The 6,271-nt window shown below is 33.9% G+C and overlaps 1 long non-coding RNA gene across 1 annotated transcript; it reads right to left on the bottom strand.

The window, feature by feature from the left end:
* Positions 1-2,770: 2,770 nt before the first annotated feature.
* LOC115619222 lies at positions 2,771-5,099 on the bottom strand. Its single transcript, XR_003994958.1, has 3 exons — positions 5,025-5,099; positions 3,459-3,516; positions 2,771-2,826 (listed from the first exon to the last, which is right to left on the bottom strand). It is a non-coding gene; the product is annotated as an uncharacterized LOC115619222 (long non-coding RNA).
* Between the last annotated feature and the right edge of the window lie 1,172 nt (positions 5,100-6,271).

Here is a 6,271-nt window from a genome sequence, read left to right as displayed (position 1 = left end):
CAGAGATCATAGAACTAAGTCTTAGAAATGTTTAAAAGAATCACTTAAATAAATAATTAACTATTTTCTATAGGTTTTTCTATGCATTCCATTCTGAAGGTAGCCAACAAAGTTATATAGCTCTAGTATAAATTTTAAAACGTTTTAGATTAAAAAGAGAAAAATTCTTTTCTAAGCAGATGACATAAAGCTGTTGTCCACAAACAAGACATTGCTTATGCTGTTACCTATAACACTCAAGTCTTATTTTGAGCTGTAATGAGTATTTGTATCCCAATACTATGGAAAGGATTTCTTCAACAAAACGTAACAAATCTCTCCTATTTTTCCATATCTTCAATAGTTCATAAAACTTTTTAATATATAATCATTGCAAGGTGTTCAGAAACACCCTTGTCAATTTGAAACTTCTGTTCCATAAGCCATCAATTTAAATAAAAGTAATGGTGATAAAATTCAAGTTGGGATTAATGACCAAAACCATATTGCCAACACTGGTATAGTTTTCATGTACGCATTTAAATGTTATTTACCCTACACCACTTCTGAATGAGGGAAGGAAAATAGCCAGTTAGGAACAACAGGTATAGATTTGTTCAACTCGCTGATGGGGTGTGGGGCTGGGAAAGCTTTATTTCAACATTTCTTAAGGCCCATGGAGATGCACAGCAGAAAGCTGATATATTGTTGCCATAGAGACAGCACAATCATCTAATTGATTTCTTCAGTGGTAACAGAATTCTTCTTGAAACAATATCTAAAGGAAGCCACATAGGAATGCAAAGGCTTCCTAACACACCCTTTCTTTTAAAATAAACTTAAGTATTGATTTTATGCAAACCTAAAAGAGCTGTGACACCAACGCCTGGATTTCTCCTGAAAGGCACAGAGCTGCAAGTTTCTGTTAATGCTGCTAAATAACAATCAAGACAATCCTATTAAGTTCCACTTAAAAGCTGCAAAATAGCAAGTTAGGAGATGCAAACTTCTTCAAACAACTGGTTTAAAAGGCCCAATCTTCTAAGAAAACACAAGCCCAGTTCCTAACTTTTCCAGTTACTCATTGGAAATTATTCATTACCAGTCAAAAGAAAATAGTTCAAAAAGAAAATGTTGAGAGTGGCTTTCATATTCATCACAAAGCTAAGAATAATGCATTTATTTTGACATTTATAATCCAACTCTCATCCTAAAAATAATTTCTGCTCTTTTGAGCACATTCTTTGACAACTAAGAAAAATCTCTAAATCAGGGAAAGAGTTCTAATTCAAGTATCCTCCCTTTGACGCTTTTTTTCTTTTTCAAAGAACACCCAACCCACAACACTATCGATCAAGTTCTTCCTTACAAAAGTCAAAGACTGAATGTATGCAAAGTTCAGTTTGGCAAAAGTCACAGAATATGTACAGACCCATATTTTTAGTTGTTTTAAAAAAATAATAAAAGAAAGGTCATCCTGTTCAATAATGAAGCTTTCACTAACCCAGAGTCACACCAATTGGTGTCCTTGAATACACAATCCTAATCGCTCTCAGAAGCCAAAGCTTTCTTTTTCTTTATCAGATACAAAGCAGTATCAAGAAAACTGAACAGAATGTGAACTGTCCTGCTCTAGGGTCCAGTAGTGTATTTAACAAATAACTTGTTTTCAAAAGACAGATTCAAAGTTCTTTGGTGTCTTGCCCAATATTAGAGACATTGCTACTTTATCACTTTTTGTTTACAGACTGGATCTTCTGAGTCAGTAGACATCCGTTCTTTTGCTATGTTTTGATTTCAGCATTCATACCCAAAACAGTCATACAAAAATAATCCTTTGCATAGTCCTTACTAATAATTTAAATATGCCATTAAAATAATCATTTTTATCCCAGTATTTGCTAGCTTGTCCCATTCTAGAAATTCCAGGGCTAGCAGAAACTTTAATAATGAAAATTGGGCCCCTTTACTGCAATCTCATCTCACAAGACTTCAGTCAACTTCTATTTGCTGAAGAGTGGCCTTAGCCACTCAACACAAAAAAATGCAATACAGAGAACATCACTTGCACAGATGCTTATATTGCTACCTGAAGTCACCTCTGCCTTATATCTCTTCATGAATCTCTTCCCCCAATAAGCATACCATATATTTTCCTTAATATATAGCTTAATAGCCTTACACTTTGCACTTCCTGTGCTTTTGATTTCACGTGTTGTCTAACCTTCCCATTACAATTAATTTCCTAGATAAATGGGAGCTGAATTATTTTTATAAGTTTACCCCAAACTTGCACATTTTCCTTTTGCCATCCCTTACTGGAACAGATCTTACTTCTCTCATCATCAACCTGTCACTTCATCTATTAGACTAAATGTAGCTTAAATTCTACAGACACTACTTAAAACCTTTGGTTTGTATTTCTGTACAGCACAGAATTCTGTAATACAGATTATAATAATAAATATCAAAGTGTACTAAACAAAGGAGACTATAACTGTTCCAAGAAACAATTACCCTATTTCTCATGTCAAATAACAGGCTTTTTGTTTTCTCAGCTCTCATCAAATGTCTACTTCCCCTATAAAATAACACTTTAAAAATTAGATGCAGAGTGCCACAGAATGTTTAAAGATACACATGGAAATGAGAAAATATTCATGTGTTTGCAGTTCCAGTTAAAACATGAGCCTTATGCCTCTTTAAGAATGGAAGTAGATGCACAATGAGCAAGTTATGAAATTCATGTTAATAAACAAACCCTTAGCTTACCCGCCTATCACTATCTGTGGCTTACTTGAATCACTTGTGACACCAAAGACGTCAGGAATCAAGTCTCTATTAAAGCTGAAAATGCAAAACTATTTCAGTATCACTTTAGTTGAAATTAACTGTTCTTAAGTTGACCTGTATTTGGTTAGCATTTTCCCTCCAAGTAATGATGAATTTTCAGCTGTGTAGCCTTTTCTGAATTTTGGCTCTTGTCTGAGCTGCTGGTAGCTGTATGCTTCTTTCAGTATTTTACACTATGCAATGCATTTGATTTTCCAGCTGTATTCCACCCCCCTCTTCTGTTTGGCATTTAACAAAGAAGGAAGTGCACTGTGAAAGGGATTATTTGCTCAGTCTGATAAGTCAGTAGGGTTTTTGCTTTACAAAAGTCACCAAAACCTGAATGGCTATTTTTCTGCATAAAACAAAGTACTAAAATTAAAAAAAAAAAAAAAAAAAGAAAAAAAAAGAGGCCAAAAAAGAAAAAAAAAAGCTTATTTAATTACTATTGCTAGGATGATGTAATAGACAAGATTTGTAAAGATAGCATATGTTTTGTCATCTTTTGTTACACCACTTGACATTACACAAACAATGCTACTCTTAAAAGATAAAGAGCATGTGTTTTAAATTTTAGCATTAAAATATGTTTAAGTTGCTCTTAGTCACCATTGGAAATGTTTTCTAAAAAAGTAGGTCATACTTACTCCATTACTAGAGGCTCATCATGAAAAGTCTTATTTAACATAGTTTTATGGTTAAGATCTGAAAACAGAAAATATTAATTTGATTCAGTTACCAATATCTTATTACATTTGTGTTTTTAACTTAGATGTAATTCTTCTATTAATTTACAACCATCAATTTTATCATTAAAAATTAAATCAGCCACCACTGGACATAAACAACTAAAAATGACTTCCTGAAATTGTTCAGGACAGGTGAGTTACAGTTAAAATGCTGAAGCTTCTGTCTCCACTAAACTCTTCAACAAATTATTCTAAATAGCTCTTAGTGAAACCTATTTCTACATATGACTGCAATCACATAGATAGATGAAACTGAAATAGTTGGGCTGAAGACAGTCTAAAAATTTAACACTGCACATAAGGCCTCTGTTTAAGGTTTTGTCACTGTAAAAAACATACTTAATCATATACACTGAGTGTTTGAAATAAGGATTAAAGGTAGAGTGCCTAAATGGGAAGTGAAGATTTTAAGTCCTATTCAGGTTATATCACCTCTGAGTTCACTTTTACTTGTAATCCAAACTCCCTGCCACATCATCCATGTTTCTCTTCTCTCCAGTTTCCACATTTTATGACAGTACCCTCTATTGACTTGTCTGTCACACCATTACCCAAGTAGGCACCACATACCTTCCCAGTAACCTCACTACATACCAACCATTGCCTGAATTTTTAACCTCTGACTCCTTTTCTAAGCACCATATGCTCATTTGTGCCTCTCCCAATATTTGATTATCCAGAAGCAAGACAGCATAAATTAATCCAAATCCTTCACATTCTTTCCAATGCTACAGATAACTCCTATTCTCTTAATACCTGATCCAGTGCACTTTCCCAGGGTGCTTTTTTCACCTCTGATTAAAGCCAGAAGCAATGGTATCTAATGCCATCGCTTGCCTGACCTGTAACTATTTTATAACACAGTTGTTTATATTAGTGATTATTCTTCAGTAGATTTTGTGGACTTAAGAGTATCTTCTTTTGTTTTTCTGTCCTCCTTCAAGACCAGAACTCTTCCCAAAACTCTTTGCTAGCAAAGTTGACAGAAAACAGGAGATTTCAAGAGTTCACACAGTCCATGACTCTATCCTAAGACAGAATCAGCTATACCTAGGTATTCAGGTATGATATTTTTAAAGTTCATACACTAAACTTTACAGCAGGTTCTCAGCACATTTTAAATTCAAGATAAGTCTTCTGAGATAATCTTTCTGAGGCTGACAGCCCTATGGGGAAGCCACAAGAAGTAGCTCTTCAGTTAGTAGGTTACTGTCAAACTATAATAGTTTGGTTATGTCTCTTGCTCGATAGAGTTGAAAGAGTTTAGCTTTATTCTCTTTCATTAATTATTGAATACAGTTTAATAGCAAGATAATATATAGGTATGAAGCTGGATAGCTACTAATCCCTATTTTAGTTGTAAAAACAACTGCTATGCTGCAAAATGAGTTTTAACTTTCTGACAATACTTTGAATTATTAGGAAGTCTATCAATCTTATTAATAAGCAGTTTCAGCAACTCACCTAATGTTTGGTTGTGCCCCCATAAAATAAACACTGAAAGTTCACCTCTGCTATGATTTTGTGCCCAAGTAGTCAGGAGGACATCCATTTGCGAATCACCATCATAATCTCCAGGAACTACACTGGTTATGATAACACTGAGAGACCTAGAATTAAAAACAAACAAAAAACCCACATGGAAATAATTGTACAAATGTATGCATGAAAATTGAAATTGTATTTGTGTGTTCTAAGGCTTGCCTTTTCATCCCAATTATTATTAGTTGTTCCAATAAAGCCTTTATAAAAACCCAGGTTGTATCCATTGCAAAAGGAACTTTAAATCAATCATTCTGCAGGCTGTCTTCCTCTAAGGAAGGATGACATTAACTCTAAACTTCAGCTAACAGGCATTCTTCAGCCATATCCTGTTTGGTAATGCTATCTAGACTTCATTAAACCTTCATTTGTTGTAGAACCAGTCATCAAAAATGTGTTTTGGTTGCATTCCAAGAGCAAGACCATAATGCAACAGGAGCAGTTTAAGCAGCAGGAGTCAGACAGGTAGCCAAATCTTTTTAAAGACAATGTCATCTCCTCCTATCTTCTGCCACGTCTTGCCTCTGCTCCCTACATTTGTTTGTTCTATCTTTTTTTTTACTTGGTTACCTACTCAGACTGCCTTACACAGACAAACATGGATCATTCTGTTAAGAATTAAAAGCAGATAATTTCTAAACCACTAATCAAATTAGCTCCTTCCAAGACAGGAAGGAATAAGGAAAAGTAAAAATATATAGAACTATAGAAGATGAAACTGCGCTATAAGAGCAGTTTAACTTTTAATAGACAAAATACTATTAGTAAGCATTATTCATAAGCGATAACATATCCTGTAATACTATTATGGTTAAAATTATACATATGTATATAAATGCACAGATTGTTTTACATTCATTAAAAAATGATGCTTTTATTAAAGCCATATTTAAACTTTACAAGGGAACAGGTCTCCACACAGAAATATCAGAACACCATTCTCCATATCTCTTTCTAAAGGAGATGATATTGCCTGGATTCCATTAGTAACTAGAGCAACTAGAAGAATTTCCCTGAAAACATATCTTGAGACAGAGACTAATACTATCTGCCAAAAAGACTTAACCTATGACACGGAACAATAGTTTACTAGGAAATAAAGTACTGAAAAAACAGGTCAACTGCAAAAATATTCCAAGATATCGGTATTTTTAATAGTAATGAGAGGA

The sequence above is a fragment of the Strigops habroptila genome, chromosome W (assembly GCF_004027225.2).
Source record: "Strigops habroptila isolate Jane chromosome W, bStrHab1.2.pri, whole genome shotgun sequence".
Classification (NCBI taxonomy): Eukaryota; Metazoa; Chordata; class Aves; order Psittaciformes; family Psittacidae; genus Strigops; species Strigops habroptila.
This window is presented reverse-complemented; position numbering and strand designations above follow the sequence as displayed.